An 18,417-nucleotide genomic window follows, 5' to 3' on the forward strand; every position below is an offset into this window, starting at 1 on the left:
ATTGAAGGCTACTGTGATTTGGGTACCATGTCCCAGAGGATCCCCTGAAAACCCTGAGTATCTCATAGTATGTACTTGCTGCCTATTACTTTTTAAAAATAAAAACTGTTGGAGGCACATGTCTAGGAAAACTTGAAGCACTGTAGTGCTTCAGAGAAGTCTTTAATTTCAAAGGAGCTGTAGAACAATACTTTCTTTTGTAAATCCTGATAGATTATTGCAATTAATAAATAGTAGGAATTTCATTATATAGTATATGTTATATATTGGTGGTTTGCAAAGTATATGTTATATATTGGTGGTTTACAATTTGTGCTACACACTTGTATCTCAAAATAAAAAAAAAAGAACAAAGAATCAAAGACAATGATTTAAACCACGTCTTAGAATTTTATTGGAACTCTGAAATACTTTGAAATTTTATTTGAAGTTCAGAAACTGATGTTAAGTCATCAAACGAGCTTCCCTGCCTTTATATAACTGATTGCAATTCATTCTAAACTTCAGTTGTGTCTCCCTGCATACTAACTTCACAAACACAAAACTTCCCACTGCACTTTTATTCACAGGCTTGTCAATCAGGTGCTCACCGTTCCCTTAAAGTTTAAGCCTTATTAACCTACACACTGGATTTGACTGGTGATAGGCCACAACAAACAAAGAGCACCAACTCTCAGGTTCCAAATCCTGTCATCCTAGTTCAGAGGGTCCCTGCAAACCCCCTGTAAGAGATGAAAGGATCAGTCAAATGTCTGATTATTCAAACACACAGGCAATGAGAGCACATTGTGGAAAAAAAAAAAAGTTAGTGGAGTCCCCTGCTGATTGAGATATCTTCTAAAAAAAAATAACTTGGTGCTGATCTTTGTATGCAGATAGCATTGGTTTCTAGCCCAGGTCTTCATGGGTTATGTCAAATGCACACTGGGAACACCATGTGGAGGGTCTGGACTGAGCATATATTTGGCAAATATTGTCAAATTGAATTCACCTCATGCCAGTGTTGCCCAGCTACAATAGGAAGCCAGCATGCCAGCTACTTCAGAGGAACTGAAAAACCACTGCAATTCTGGCGAGAGCAATTTTATTTCATTCATCTTCATATGTAATTTCATATCTTAAGGCTTCAGTACAGGCATATACATAAGCCTTGATTTGGTATAGAAATTATTTTATTACAACAATTATGCTCATTAATGGCTTAGGGATGCTGGTCAAATGCAATCCTGCTGACTAAGCATCACTCTGTTTATCAGGATTTTCATTACTGTTAGTTAATACAGGAGAATTCCTCAGAGACCCCACTCAGGAATGGACCCTGTACATAAAAAGCAATGATCCTTTCATGTTCTGTAAGCACAAATCTAAATAATAACTATGAACTGTAGAATGCAAAGTAGAAGAGCTGAAGGAAAGAGAACAATCATATTAATGAGGAAATCTGAAAATTTGAGGCTTTTTTTAGGATTATTAAAAAAAAAATATTTGGCTTTTAACGTGAGATAAATTGACAGAACAAAAAGTAAGAAATGACAATCTACCATGAAGGCACACTACAAAAACAGAAGCTGACCTTAGATTTTTCAAATATATTTGCTTATATTCCTTCTTTCCTGCTCTTTTTTATTTTGGTTTTCTCCTAAGTAAAGAATAATAATAACTGCAGGATTCCAACAACTGTTGAACCTGCATGAAACAACATTCAGCTTCTGACTGTAATGGCTTATGAGCTTCCCACTGAGCTAACTACCAGTTAGTAAAATGTAAATGGCACAATAAACAAGGCTCATGAGAGGATCAGATCATACATGCATTTTTCTATAATACCTTTTGAGAAGGGGGAAACAAGGGCAGGTTACAGCTGAATAGTGCAGGGAGCACGTGGCAACAGGTCCTTTATTCTGTCTACCAAAGCAAACATTTTTTTCTTTTTCTGGGGAAAAAAAGGCATAACAAACTGATGGGTGAAATACTTTTTCCACTGAAAAGCTAGTTCTCCAACCCAGAGTAATAGATTCAAAATCCAGATAGCTTTATCTACATATCTCAAGACATAATAAAAGAAATTAGGGTAAATAAACAGTGATAAATATCCCATCAGGATATCATTTTCTTGTAAAAAGTTGAGCATCCCACTTATACAATATTGTCTTCTTCTTGTGTCATAGTGATATAAACCAGATTATTTTAAAATGTTTTATTTCATTTTTTTGGTGTGGCACTGCATCAACTCTCAAAGGTATTAAAATGTGCATCTTTCACTTGTTTTCTGTAGTAATTAAATATCTTTGACCATTTCTTTAGAAAATGGTAATGCCAAGATTTTCATCTGTTTTCTGTGTCAGCTACATCTTAATACTTCTATCCTTTAAGAAGATTCCTGCCTATTCAATAAGCATGTTAAATAAAGGGTAAATGTATGAATAAACTGGTTCTTATATGATTCAGAAGCTCACAGCAAAAAAGCAACCAAGCATATACAAGTAATACGCTGTTCCTCAGGGAATACAATACTTGTACCATAGCTTGGGCTTTATGCTGCAGAGCTGGACTGAGCCTGAGAGATGAATGTAAAAGATAAAGAAGCATTGTAAGGTCAGTGACTGAGCTCCTCTTTTTGCTAATCGGCTTCCCTTGTTATCCATCCAATTTACTAGAAGGTTAACCTTTTCACTACTGCTAGAAATTAGCTAATTTTTTTCTTTTTTTTTTTTTTTTATGAAATGGCCAGGGTAACAAATTGAAATTGTTGTTGTTCAGACAGTTCTATAACAGTAAATGAGATTAAAAACAAACAAACAAACAAACAAAAATTCAGCAACTCAGCAGCATTTTTCCTCCAAAGAGCATTCAAATGCAAATGGATTTACATGAAAAGAGGTACCAGGCCTTCACAGATAAAATATTTCATGGAGATAGAGCTTCCAAGGCCATGGAAGGAATGCCAATGTCACATATTAATTAAGAACAGATTTAAGATGGACTGACCTGGAATTTTCCTAAGGAACATACTGCTGTTGATAAATCATTTTCTTTTAAACTAGAACTTTATATGGAGATCCTATTCCAAATGTCTTTTAAATGTTAAATGCATAGAATATTTTATTTCAATATTTTTTAAATGTAAAATTTATTATCCCAGTTGACATTATCGCAAAAGTCAGTTAAAAAAAAAAAAAGCAGAATAGTTATATATAAGTGAACCAAAAACTGTGTTTCTACAAGCTTTAAGAGGTTTTTCTTTTCTTCTTGGATCAAGACATAAAAGTAAATTTGTTGAAAATAGTGCAAAAGTTAGGGTTTTTAAAGTTATATTCTATAGTCCAAGGTATGAATGAAAGAAAAAAAATTGAATCAGGATGGGTAACCCAAAGATGAGGGCTTTACCAGTTGAAAGATCAAGGTTCAGGGCATACTTCCATCAAAAGATATTGTTGTGGCTTTTGCCCAGACAGTTAATTCCATGTCCACCTGTCCTAAATTCATGAAAGCAGTTAAATGTCTAGATCTCAGCACTACTTGTGCCCTAGAAAAACACATACAAGGAACCTCAGTAGGTGGTACCTCTGCTCTAAAGCATACACAAAGGACTGCCTGTCCAAAAACTCCTTGAGATCACATAGCAGATGGATACAGGTTCCTCAGGAAGTGCTGTCTCAGGAGAAGAATTGGTGCAAAGTTCCAAGGACTCTGAAGAGGCTGGCAAGGAATAAAAGGCCCCCAGAATGAGCACACTCATTAGATATATCCCAGCTATGCCTAATTTACACAGGTAGCACAAACTGTAACCACCCTGCAGGGGATTTCTTGTACTAAGAAGAAGAAGAAGGTGATGTGTAAAAGATATATTTTACTCAAACATCCTAGTTAGTAGTGGGACTCTCCTGATATCTCCCACCACAAAGGATCAGTGCAGGGGTTACTATCTTAAGTAAATATTAGCTCTGTGGACACTACAGTGATAGAAGGGAGGGAGGGAAGTGCCTTAATTCAGGAGAAGATTGGGAAAAATGTCTATATTTTCCCTTTTTTAAAATATATATATCAATGCAAAATATTAGGGAGGAGAACATATGAAAGCACATAAAATATCGTGAAGCAGAGGTGCAAGAGAAAACAAGAGAATTCAGATCACCAGTGATTATCAGGCATATTAAGCAAATTCAGCTTTAAAGATGAAGGAATTGATGCAAGGACACCAAACACCATAGAAAAAGAAAATCTTAGTGGCTGTCCCATATTGAAAATTAAACTTTCAATGTTCTAAAAAGGTGATCTTAACACTTATAAGAATAATATGAATTCTTAATTTCAAAATATATATTTTCTAGGAAAATATCCATGGGCACTTTGTGTGTCATATTCTATCTCAATGGTAAAAGAAAGTTGAGAACTTTTGCGAAAATTAAAAAAGCTGTTGGACTTCAGTCATTCCATTGACTTGTCTTGCAACCTCAGTCTATATATTTTAACCTTCTCTTTATCCTTCAATTCTTATTATAATAAAAAAGAACCTTTGGATGAATCTCTGAAAAATCTTTCTTCTTTGAGCAGGCTTGGTTTTAATTATTCTTCTTAGAATGTTTTAAAATAGTGATGAAAAGAAATGAGCTGTTGTGTCTTTTTATCTCAAGAGTAATAAAAGAATTTGAATAGGCCTATTATTTATATACACTATTATGCGTATAAAGTATAAAAGAAAAAGTTAAGTATTTGTAAGTTTGGTATCAAGTAAAGATAAAGATCCTTAGGCAGATGAAATGGGAAAAATCTTAGAGATCATTTTCAAATGAGATAAAAGGGAAGAATAATGAAAAATTGTAGGAAAGTGTTCGGAAGTTTCAGTGTGGGATTTTCACATTTAATAAATATTCCCACTCACTTCAAGACCTCATAAACCTAATCTGACCCTCGTACCTTCTGAGTGCACAAATTATTAATGAAGAAATAGTTGTTCTTTGCATAGTAAAAAATTTGCTCCAGTTTTGGACTTTTAGTTCCAAAGTGCAGCATTTAGGGGTTCCATTCTACCCTCAGTTAGGTACTGCAGGTGCTTGACATCTCTCAAGTACTGCGACTCATCATCTCAGTTTGGATCCCCAACAGTTTAGCCTTACTATTTTGACTTAATTTTGGCATTTATTATAATCATGGATAATTATGTATAATTATAATTAAGCCCTAATCCTCCTCAATTACACTGACATAAATTAGGCATAAGACATAATTTAATCAAAATTAATGGATTTGCACCAGTGTGGAGCTGACACAAGGATAAATCCAGATCTTGTATCTTATTATGAAGTACAGCATTCCAAACATGCAAGAATGAACCCATCTTACAGGTAACTATTGTTCAGTTACATTAATTTTTTCTTATTCATTGACTGTCATTACCAACAAAAAGGAAAAAGTGCATTGGTTTAGAAAATAAAGCAAAAATTTCAAAGGAAACACTGAAATCTGAAAGAATTTCAACTCTTGTTACATAAGAAAAAACATTTGTAAGATCATAAGGATGTTTATAAAGATTACTTTTGTTAAAATAATCAAAGGAAAATTCATTCCCTTGGGCATTTTAAATGTATGTGGTAGAAATACATCCAGATGCTAACTTTTCTGGCTGACCAAGAGTGGCCTTAGAGAGGTGGTTGTGGAAATGATCCCTCACAAAACATGAGATACAAAGCTTATGTTGTTGAAAGGAGAAGCATGTAATCAGCTAAAGAATTCCTGAGAAAGACCAAGGGCAGCAGATACTGAAACCTTGAACTTCCTTACTTCAATGCATTTTTTGCATGCTTCCTGCAGAAAGGAGCAACTAAGGGAATTTATTAACTTTTAACTTAATTAGGTAGATGGCAAAAAATGTTCATTCCTGGACCAGTCTATTTAGACACTGCAACCTTCAAAAAATTGTACCTCCTCTCTAAGGACTCCAGTGGGGATTTTTTTAAGAGGCTATGTGAACTTTTTCTTCTTCTAAATATAACAGTAGAGAAATTTTAATTGAGAATTTTAGGTGCTCACTTTCATGAGAACATATCTAAGGCAACAGACAGTATGGTGTGTATATATGTGTGTAAGTTTAATTCAGATGGTCTATGGAAATCTAAAATAAACCTTTAGAAAATAATAAAACAGTTCCTGTGAAATCTAACAGATCTTTCACACACACTATAATATATACAAGCATTCTTTTTTTTCTAGCTTTGATTCCTATTCATTGCTCTCTGATATAACCTAACTCTAACTTTCCCAAGGAGCACTGTCAAACCTATAATATAGAGTTATATTTTGTTTTGTTATGTTTTGTTTTAATTTAGTTGTCTCTTATTGTGAAATTGATAATGAAATAAAAAGGGACACTATTTTAAACTTTTCTCTTCTTAGGCTCATAAAAAACTGCCAACAGAAGCCACAGAATTCAGATTCAGAGTTCAGACTCCCCAAAGCTACAACCATTCTTTCACATGGGTGTCTTCTGTGTCAGTCAAAAAAAAAGCTGGCAATGGAAACTCAGCGCTGGCCCTTCAGCCTGACAGGAGCCATAGGTTGTGTACAGAGCTAAGAAAGAAAACAGATTTTAAGGACCCCTTCTACAGCAAAAACAAGTTATAGGTGCAGAGCAATCACTCTATGCTAAACCATAATCAGATTAATTTTATTCACTGGGTTGATTTAGAGTATCAACATTGCAAAGAAGGTTGAAACCAGCTCTGTTGACAGAAAGTTCTCTAGTTCTCTAACCTAATTCACCAGCCACTGCTGGTGAATTCATTGGACTACTTCCAAATAAACTAAAATGTGCTGCAATCAAGAGTAGATAAATTACAGAAAAGGTGTCAGACTTCCTCAAAGCCAGGGCCTAGAACTCTAAGACGAAATTTATATAGAATAATTTAATTTTAACAATGGATTCTTAAAGCCATTCACAGGTACTCTGTGTTGCTCATCTTTTGAGTTCTGAACATTATACAAAGGATAACATATAAAAGGAGGCTATCACAAGGGATGATACTAAAAACCCACCTGCGGTAACTCCCATGTTCTCTGAACTGCTGTTAAAGGGGATTTTTTTTTTTTTGTCCACATGCTGCAGTTGTGTCACCAGTCTTGTATCCCTGATAGCGAATCCTACTATTGGCTATCAGTGTTGCAGCCCTTTTAATATTGTCATCAGCTGCATATTCAGCCTCTGAATCAATAACTTTAATCATTTTTATGGTTGTTTTTTTATTCATGTCTATTTATTATAGTACCACAATACAGGATGTTGAGGGAAGGAAATTACAAAGGACCACAGGAAAAAACAAAACCAAACAAACACAACTAGGAAAGCTTTGAAATTAAATAATTTTTCCAAAATGCTGTCTCTGAAGAATTTTGATGCACTGGGCATTGCAGGCAATCCAATCATTTATCTAAAGGCCTTGGTAAACTTTTATGCACAATATATTTAAGTAAAGTCAAGACTAATATCATTTTGGTTACAATTTACATGCATGAGTATTTTTCTTAACCATGCAAAATAAATCACAGATATTTACTAAAAGATAAATTAGGTTAACCAGCATAATTGAAAAATGGCTTCTGCTCCACTTTTTTCAGTCACCAAACAGTTAAGATGACCAAACACTTATTTATTTTTAAACAAAATTACTTAGCATGTCTGAAATAACTCAGTAGACTACTCCTCTGACTAAAACCACATGCTTGTACATAATTTAAGAAATTCCTGTGTTAATCCATAGAAATTATCACAACTCTGGACCTAATTTCACAAAGGTAGGAGATGCCCAATTGATAATTTACTCATTTGCTTAACTCCTTTTTTAAAGTTAAATCTTTTGTTTTAGTCTTGGGAAAACCATTTGGCCCATCTCCTTACCAACTACTTAGGAGCAAATCTTGAGAGTATGACAGAGATTTTAATCTTCTGCTTCTATCATCATTATAACAGTATCCCTGGGGGGGAGGGGAGGGGAAGAAACTATTACAACAGCAATGACCAATCAAAAACCAAAAACAAAAACAACAAGAAAAAAACACAAACAAATAAACAAACAAAACAAAACAAAAACCCCAGAGAAGATGTTGCATTGCAAGAATTAATCTCAGAGGTTTGGTGAAATTTGGATTACCTTTGGGCTAAGAGAACTTCTTTAACAATCCTTGGTAAAGGCTGTGTGTGAGCAAATCAGAGTGTTAGCAGCTTCAGATGAGTGTCAGAAAACACAGAATTCAAACCCTTAGATTAAAAGCCTCAGATTTAAACCCTCAGAAAGCTCTCCTAGAGGTTCACAGGAGTTTCTGTAGAAGATAGGATTTAGAAGAGGTGCATGCACATATATATACCTTGCAGTTTATATCTGTTCTGTATAGTGAAAGAATAAAATCTATTTTGATGTGCTGGAAGTCAAAAAAAGCTTCCTGCATGTGATTCATCCATCCCTGTTACATTACACAGAACTGGGTAAAAACAAGCTTTCTTCTTTTTTTCCCCAGATTGAAATGTGGCCATCAGGGGGCTAAAAGAACAGTTTTCTCTCTCTCTTTTTTTTTTCCCCAAACATTTTTTTACCCTTCTTCATTGGAAACATAATGCTGTCAGCTGTCCCTGCCATCTTCCAACTTCAAGTTTTCTCTTTCCATCTGTGTTCATACTTTTTTTAACTCTTAATCAGGTCCTGCCGTGTCTTTGTATAGGAATTCATCATCATATGGCACCAATTCAGACCTGTAACATGAATAAAGGTTGGTATTTATCATAACTGCTGTAAAGGAAGTGCCTTTAAAAGGAAAGGGAGCATGTAATTCCCTGCCATTCACTTTCTCCTCAACCTTTCACCTTTTAATCAGTAGCCATAACCAAAGAAGATCTCACAATGGAAAGTTAATTATGAGGTCATGAAGATGAAAGCATCTGACTTGCATTTTATAAAGGTACTTTGCTTTTAAATTATCCCTGATTTACCTGCATGAAAGGAAAGGAAGTTCCCAAAGATTATTCAAAATGGACCAGACTTTCAGATGCCAGCATTTCCAAGTAAGAATGGAAATGCAATCCTGTCAAATGTCCTTTGAATATTTCTTAGGAAGGAGGTTTCCATTTACCAATATGACCTGACACATAAATTGAAGATATGTTCATGGATATGAGGGTTTGGCGCACTCAAAGGCTCCATGGAGACTGTACTGCCCATAACTAGAAAGGTATCTAGAGTCAAAAACTCCAGAAGTTATGTATTTGTATCTATCAGCTTTGGGAATCTGGAGTGTACTATTTAGAACTTCAGGGAAAGTGTGTTTGAAAGGCATTGTCCCATCTATGCTCAAAATCCTAAACTTATTCTGTCTTAACATTTGCAGATGTTGAAGGCAGCAGAAACAATTCCAGAAAAAAGTAGTAGTTTGTGTGATAACATTTAGTATCCAGGAAGGTAAGATGGAAATCTTGCCATGTGTAAATAGTAATAACATGTATTCAAAATTGTCTTTTTCTACATAAGAACAAAGATGCTTTCTTCACTTAGTGGTTAAGCACCCCAAAGACAATCAAGTAGTTAAAAAATGTTTATTTTAGAGCTATCCAAACTGAATTACCAGACTACAGAATACATGGTTTGTCCATCTGATCTGAGCCCTGTCAACTTAAAGTGCATCCCCTTTGGGGAAGTGAGGGTTGCTGGAGAGAAAGAGTGGCTCCAGCAGACAAAGGGGGCACGAGCACCATTGCTCACTGGCCTGTTAAGCCAGAGAGAAGCGTCAGTGCACCATGGCCAAAGCATGAGGAGGAGTGGAGGCAGGGAATAGCAAGAGGCTGCCTGGGGCCGTCACACTTTCCTGAGGAAAACAGCATGAGTGGAAAACCATCCTTTCTGCATCCAACATGCGAGCAACGGAGGGGACCTTGAGGATACAACATTTTCAATAGGCAATAGTGTCTTTTCATTGAATTTCCATAGGAGTTACTGATTAAGAAAAAGGCCATATTTCACCCTCTGATCATAAACAGTACAGTGATACCAGCTTTCTATGATGTTTTTACTGGCTGCACTGTTCCTTTCCTAATACCGCTTTAAATTATATCTACTTGGTTATTAATACTCCTTAAGTTGTTTTTGTTTCCTCTAAGGGAAGGACAAAACATTTTCTTTGGACTTTTCATGACAGTTAATGGTAGAGGATGAATGGAAACAGAGAGGTTGTGATTTAAGTTGGCAAAGTATAAATTATATATTGCTTTTCCTGAAATAGGACTTAATTCTGAGAACTGAAATCAGCAGTTATAAGGAATTGCTGCTCTTGTAGGAGCAAGCCCAGAAATCTACACTTGATAAAGTAGGTATTTTAGCAAGTTTTTTAACATGAGCAAGAAAATGTTTTGTGCAAAAGAAAATTTTCCTTATACTGCTATAAACCATGAGGTCAGCTGCATTATATAAAAAACAAGCACAAAGCTTAGAGTTTCATGTCTTTGGCATTTCCTTGAAATGCCTTGAAATCGTCATTTGATAGCACTACCCTTTTCTGTAAAATGCAGATGCTGAATGAATGTATGTGTTCAGAGAACTATACCTATAATGCTGCATGAGGATCATGGAAAATATGAATTAATAAAAAGAGGAAACAACAGCACAAAGCTGGTCAAAATGTAGTTGATGCAATTTGTTTTATAATATTACTGTTCCATGAAGACATAGAATAATGAAACTCTCTTTCACTACAATATTATCAGTTCAGCTGTGACAGGAAGCCCTCTGGATACTGTTCTCACAGGCTTCTTGTTCACATTTTCAGATAAAGGGAGTTTGTGATAGGTTTTGAAGCTAGGCATGATTCAAACCGGAATTTGCATGAATGAGCAATAGTGAGTTTATAATCTATGCATCTGGTAATCCATGCTCCTATTCCTCCAAACAGAAACAAGCCTCTTAAGTTCACCATGCATCTTGGATGTTTAGTAATTTAATAGGCTTAAGCTTTATTCCTTCAAGGTAATTGTGCAGATACCTTTAATAAAATACACTCAACATGGCCAGTAAACATTCTAGATAAATGAACACAAGAAATGTTAGATGCAACTTTATTAAACTGTTAATCCTTGCTGGAAGGCTTCCTGGAGTGTTTGAGGGTAGTGTTAGTAGTGATGATAAACTAATTTGCCACGGCTCTTAGGTTCATGTTATCTTTTCTTATCAGCCTAAGGCTAGGTCAGAAAAAAAAATTGGAAACATTTGCCAGAGACAGCAAAGTGGCTAATTCAAATACCATTGCAGAGTGTCAATCCATCCATGTCTCCATGATGGTTAGTTTAATGGTCCATTTAATTCTTCAAAGCAATTGAATTTCCACCCATATACTGATAAGGTGATACACCACAGCAGTGTTGCCAGAATTTATCTTGTTTATATGCAAGAGAGTCTAATTTCTCCAATACAGATTGAGCTAAGGGCAACAAAAGGCTTGATATTTTTGCTCTTGTGTTTTCAAAGTCAAATAACCTCTAAAATTGTGGGTATTGTTGTTTTGACTTGTTTTGTTTGGTTGAATTTTTCAGTCATGAGAAGTCAGGCTCAAAACGATAAATAAATTGTGGAGTAAGACATAAATAACAACATAATGAATAACCAGCTGTTCCTAAATTTAACCATGCGTGTTTAACTCAGTGAGAGTTCGGCAGTAACTCTCATTACCTTCCACCTGTGGGTTTACTATACCCAGGACCTCTCAGATCTTCCACTTTTTGCACTGGATTGAAAGATAAAGGATACTGAGCCTTCTGTTGTCTTCCACAGCTCCTTTCTATGCTACTTCACAAATTCTGCTCATATTCATTCCACGTCCTCATGAAGTCAGTCATTTGTTGGCTGAAGTTCCCTTGATTCTTCTACTATATTGTTTCCAGGTTGGATTCCATGAAATCAAATAAACTTACCTGGTTAGAAACTACCAGAAAAAGAGTGAAACAAGACTTCTAGATGACATGCTTGAGTCTCTTGCCAGTTTATAGTTCCTGCACAGTCCTTTCCTTCCTGTTTGATTTGCAGCTATTATGTGTCATGATAACCTGCTTCTTATAGGCTGTAATGTTTATATCACAAATACCTTCACTTATATATATTCAAGTGCAGAACTAGATGAATATGAAAAATCTGATGACAATTTCAAAAATGTTTAGCTTATTATATTGAATGGAATTGGTGCAATTGCAATAATGGCAGCTTAATATCTCAGAATGCAGTTTGTCTATGTGGAAAAAGACAGACTTTTCTATGTAAGACCTCTTATGTTTTAGTAAATATTTTTGTGTAAATTACCTTCAGCTCAAATATGGTTAATAAATATTGACTAAATTTTAACAATCAGCAGAAAATGATAAGATTGTGTACAATAAATTAGAAAATACTGAAGCATCTTACATATGTTGTTACATATTTTAAAATTTTTATAATGTCCAATCTAATTCACACCAGTAACATAATAGCAGTCCATGAATACAAATTACTTTTCCAGATGATGCTATACTAAGAGTAATTGCCTTATTAAAAGAGAAAAAATATTATATTGCACTCAACATTTGACAGTGTTAAAATTAAAATAGAGTTACTTTCAAGACAATATATCTGAAAACATTTAAAAAATATTTTTAATCTCTCTACTTAATAGTTGAATTATTTTTGAAATCTGCTCAGAAAGGCATATTTGACACAAAAGTGTTGGCTCACCAGAAGTTTATTTAACCTGTGACTTACTGTTTTCAATAAAAATAAAATGTCTAGCCCAGATTAAAAACATAAAAATGTACTGAAGTCCCATCATGACTGAAGTATGCTGTATATGCTTCTGAGATACTAATGAGGGTTGATAGATTTGATATGTTGATAGTTTAGGGAAAAAGGCTAGTAAAAATGTTCAGGTTTTCATAAAGGAGGTTTGATTATACTATCAATTGTCTGGTTTGCCATGGTCTTTTCCCCTTGTGGAGCATTATTTCCTGAGATTCTGGTGTTGGTTAATATTGAAAAATAATATAATTCCAATAGAAATGAATTATTTTTCAAGACTGCTGAGAAACAGTGACTAAAATGAAAAAAAAAACAAGAATTTTGTCTTTAAATGGACTGGAATGTTTTCAGTCATGCATTAATTTCCCTCACTTACTGCCTTGCTCCAAACTTCTGCAACTGCTTTCTTTCTCAAAAACATTATTTGAATGTTTTCCTTAATAAAGCAAAGGCAAAAACATATCTCAAAATCCTGCTTAAACACTTCTCAAAAATTCAGAAGAGCATTCTTAAGATTAAAACTTCTTAAACCTAGGAAGAGCATGGCCAGCAGGTCGAGGGAGATGGTCATGCCTGGTGATGCGGTCACATCAGGAATGCTGTGTCCAGTTCTAGGCTCCTCAGTGCAAGAGGGACATGGAATTCCTGGAGTCCATTGGAGGGCAACAAAGAAGTTTAGGGGCTTGGAGTACTTAATTTGTGAGGCAAGGCTGAGAGAACTGGCTGTGTTTAGCCTGGAGAAGAGAAGACTGAGGGGCAACCCCATCGATCTGTGTAATTATCTAATGGTAGGGTGTCAGGAGGATGGACCAGGCTCTGCTTAGTCATGCCCAGCAACAGAACAAGAGCCAACGGGCAGAAATTCATGTTCAGGAAGTTCCATCCAAACATTAGGATGAATATCTTTGCTGTGCAGGTGAACATGAGCTAGAACTGATTGCCCAGAGAGGCTGTGGACTCTCCCTTACTGGAGACATTCAGAAACTACCTGGACTCAATCCTGTGCCATGTGCTCTGGGATGACCCTGCTTGAGCAGGGAGGCTGAACCAGATGACTCCACTGGTGGTCCCTTCCAAGGCTAATACTGTGAAATTCTATGAAATCCTGTGATATTAATATTAGGAATCTGAATTATATAAATATTTGGGTGAATATATGTATATATAACATTCTAGAATAAAGTAATTATTATAGATGAGACACTTATAAAAAAAGGTAAAGTTAATTTTAAACTAATGAGATCTAGATTTGGATCTGCTTTCTGTGTCTTCATCAAAATTTTTGTGTTAGAATTAATAAGTGATTAATATTAAATAAGAAGAGGAAATTGAACAGAGGAAAATATCAGCTTTAGGACTTATGAATTGTTTTCACTTTTGTGCTTTAATCAAAGGACGTTTTCTTACCTAGATGGTCATATTGGCAATTTTCTTTTGTAAAGATAATGCTCTGACTTAGAATAGTCTCATCTTAAATTTAGCATTAAGTAGAAGAACTAGTCTGGGTGATACCCCATTATTTTCTTATTTTATGAGGACAGCCAGGGAAATTTTGTGGAACTCCTCATGCCTTATAGAAGACACACTGAAAACAATAAGGGAAAATGAAAGAAGGAACACTGCAGTGATTTTTTTTTAATTTTTTAACATGGGTGTTAGTCAAAAGGGAAGTATCATTAGATTCCTTATTTCTCACACTGGAGCTTTCAATCAGAAGCTGTACTTTCAATCAGAAGCTGGTACTTTGAAAAATAAGCTGCAAAAGCATGGGAATCTTACATTATTTAGGACTTAAACTTGTTTTCATGCTCAAGTGTACAAATTGCTGGACTGCAATCGGTGCAAGTTTCAAAAGAATAATCTAGTCCTGGTTGCAAAACTTTTCTGCCTACACAGAAAATGTGGTCTAAAGACCACACTGTATCAAGGCCTGTCTTTTTGGAATGTTTTCCCAGCTCCCTGAAAGGAGTTTGGCAGGAATCTCTTGATGAAGTCCTCAGGACTGTGCTGCACAAGAAGTCAGATGAGATGGTCTTAACAGTCCTGATGGTTTCAATTTGGAAGCATGTTAGATCTAAGTCTTCTTAGAGAATATTGACTTTGGGACAGAAAATCAAAAACCTCACTGTCCTCGCTGCCCACTTTCCTTAGCACTTAAGCTCAACTCACTTTCAGAGAAGGTTTGATGCTTTGGGGGAAAAAATGTTCATCCTTAGTTTACTTGTGATGTAAATACACTTTGCAAATAGAGAAATTAAGACCTTATTTTGGGAGGTTCTCTACCCAATGTTAATGAGTGAAATGAATGCAAAGCTTCTCAGAACTCAATAGGGAATAGCTCCTGCATTAAACAAATACTGTGGATAACAGGGAACGAACACTCTTAATGTGCTACAACAACAGGAGAGCTAGAGACTTACCCACATTTCATTGTAGAGTCTCCATCAGGATTAGAGAACTTTGTTCCTTTAATTAATACAAGGCAAAACTTTTACTCCATGGCTTCTCATCCTCTTCTGTCCTTTTTCATTTCTTTTTAACATTAGTTCTTTAACAAATCCTTCTTTTCAGAGACCAAAAGCTGATATGTTCTGGGGAAATGCCAGCAAGATGTTAGAGATTGGCATAACTAGCTACTGTCATTCTATCAAGACAATAGGATTTGAGCGAAAGGGGTAGAGTTCTCCATGCAGAATTTAGCTGCTTAATCCTCTCTTGTGGGCTGGCACAAAATCAACAAAAGAAAGAAACCAAATTACCCAGCTCTGCTTTGGCAGATTTAGCCACTGTCAGCAGGCCAGAAGTTAATTCCCTCATATTCTTGTTTGCCACCAACTACGGCAGGCCTTGCTGAGCCAGCTTTCCTGTGTAAATCTGTCAGCTGAAATGATGCACAGCATGAAGAAGGAGAGAAAGGACATGCAAAGAGTGTGGTCCTTTTGCCAAATCAAGTCCCCAGAAGTCAGGGGCTGGCACTGAAACTGCCTCCTTGCCTCCATCCTGAGTGACATTTTTGACACAAGATGAGAAAGATTTATAGTTTCTTAAGCCACCATCTCTCTCTCACACACACACACACACACACACACACACACACACACACATGCACACACTTCCTTGCTAATAAGTAGGGATTGCTGTTGCATGTGAGGCTGTTTCTCTTCTGGCACTCAGAACAAGCTTCCAGCTGCTTAGCATCTTTCTGAGACTCAACAGTGTGTAGGGTATGATATGTTAATAATGAGGACTACACAGTCATCAAGGCCAGTAAAATTGCAGTGAGGGTAGGAAATGCATCATCAGTTTGCTCTGTCACAAATACTGAGTAGTCACAGCATATGGTGCCTTTTATTGTGTGCCCAAATCAAGCTCTTGGGTGGATAATGTGACACAGGGGAATCAGGCTGTTGTGTGTCATTCATTATTCTTCTACTCCCTTAGAAATCAAGTAGGAACATTACTGAGAGATAAGTTAGGTGCAAAATATTTGCAGCAACATGCAAAACATCTCAATTCATGCATCTTTTGTCTTCTCATTATAAACCCCAAAATAAGGAACACTTAGTGAAAGTTTTTACTTATGGATGTTTCTTTTAAAGCAAAGAAAATCTTGAAAGTTGGAAAATGAAGAAGAGAAATATAGTCTCCTTAAGAGTGAAGGAGTACATATCTTTCTTTAAAGGCAATGGTTTTCACATGGAAATCACAAATGTCCGGGGATTTCATAAGTTGTCAGTGCAAAAATGGACGTTTCCTTTAAGCACTTAATGAAACATGTTTGACAGGATGACCAATCCTGCAAAAATGTTGATCTCTGTGTGAATTTCTCAGCTAAATTATGTGTTAACAGTTCTAATTGACTTTCTTCTTGTACTGGAAACATTTTTCACTAATATTAGACCAGTATATGCTGTGTGTGATGGACTAAGATAACAGTGTATACTGGTAATGCAAGCAGTGTAATTACCTGAGTTGTTCCTAAATTCTGATAATTTGTGTTTCAGATTATATAAGTGTAAAATGATTGTGCAGTACAATTAGAAAGATCTTTTTATTTTTGCCTATGTTGAGATAAATCTTTAGACATTCATCACAGACATATTTATTGATTGTAATAATTGCATAAAATGAAAGGATAGATGAAATATTGTTCTCCTAATATCTGAATTCCTTTCTTGACATAAGCCAGCTATTTCTGACTATTATATCACCTTATGCAAGTGCCAGACTTTGCAATTATGGCTACTGAACCTAAACATTAATGAGCAATTTCCTACTATTCATGTATGCCAAATCTTGACACAATCAATGGAGAAAACTTGCTGCAATTTCTAAATTAAATGGGCAGAAAACTAGAACAAAAACAGCCTCTTGTCTATTTTATTTCTAGCTCTAATCCAAGACAGATGTTCATGTTATTAAAAAACACCATGGAAATGTTGAACAGAGAATTGCAAACATTCTCTAGCAGGTTGACCTGGGTAAAACTGGATGGCAGCATGCTACCTAGGAGAGACAAGTGCAAGATGACTTACAGAGAAATAATCAACTGCATAAATACAGGTTAGGGAATAGCTGATGGATGGGGTTCCAGTTCTGCAGAAAATAATGCAATTTATCTCTTGTTATGACATATTTTTTGTAATAGTTTTTCAGCACCAAAAAATGGATCTTGGAGGCAGTGTAAAGGGGAAGGAGGCAAGATCCAACTTTGGTCTCAGTTCTAAATGTAAGTATTTCATTGAAACACCTGACCCAGAAGTGAAATAACTGTGTACTTGCTCTGTAGCGAATGGAGAGAAATTGGCACGTCTAGAATAGAAGACATCTTGATAAAACTTTGGAAATCTTTCCTAACTGTCTCAATGAAGTGCTTAAATTTGCATGGAACAGGTCCAGGTCTAAGTATCTATGGAAACTGAGTTTTAGAAATCCTATTGCTTTGTTAGTTATCTAAGTGACTTAGGTGAATATTTGGAACATGCTTTGAGCTCCCATGCAAGCATTCCATCAAAACTCCTGAGGTCCCATAGAGGAGACAACAGGCATTTTCAAGACATTGGATGTGTGTGTGTCATGTCTATGAATGCAAAGAGGTTTCAGTGATGCAAGAGGATAAACCAACTCATGAATTAAAATTTATAAGGTTCCAATTATACATTAGGGACATGGTTTAGTGGTGGTTTTGGCAGTTCTAAGTTAGCACTTGGACTCAATGATCTTAGAGGTATTTTCCAACTTAAATTACTCATTCTATGATTCAAATGCTGCAGTGCTGTACTTGCTGAGGTGTCATGCATGGATGGCACTTTTCTACAGCTGCAAATCATGCAAAATGTTGAGGTACTTCACAGTTATGTTTTTTGCATTTTCCTATATGATACAGACATACTTAAACTCAAGAGATAGCTCAGAAAACAGTTAACACAAATCCATTCAACGGAGAAGACCATGATAGTCCTCTGAGCCTTATATCTCCAGACAACCCTGTTGGGCACCTGGACATCTCATCCAGCTGGGACTCATACTTAACAAAGTCTTGGGGGAGGAGGGAAGGCAAGGACATTTTTTGTGAAAACAGTCTGGATGTTTTGTTGTAAGCTTAATGTAGATTAAGAAATGCTTC

This window comes from Agelaius tricolor, unplaced genomic scaffold, assembly GCF_023055355.1.
Source record: "Agelaius tricolor isolate 1412-34295 unplaced genomic scaffold, bAgeTri1.0.p SCAF_1, whole genome shotgun sequence".
Taxonomy (NCBI): Eukaryota; Metazoa; Chordata; class Aves; order Passeriformes; family Icteridae; genus Agelaius; species Agelaius tricolor.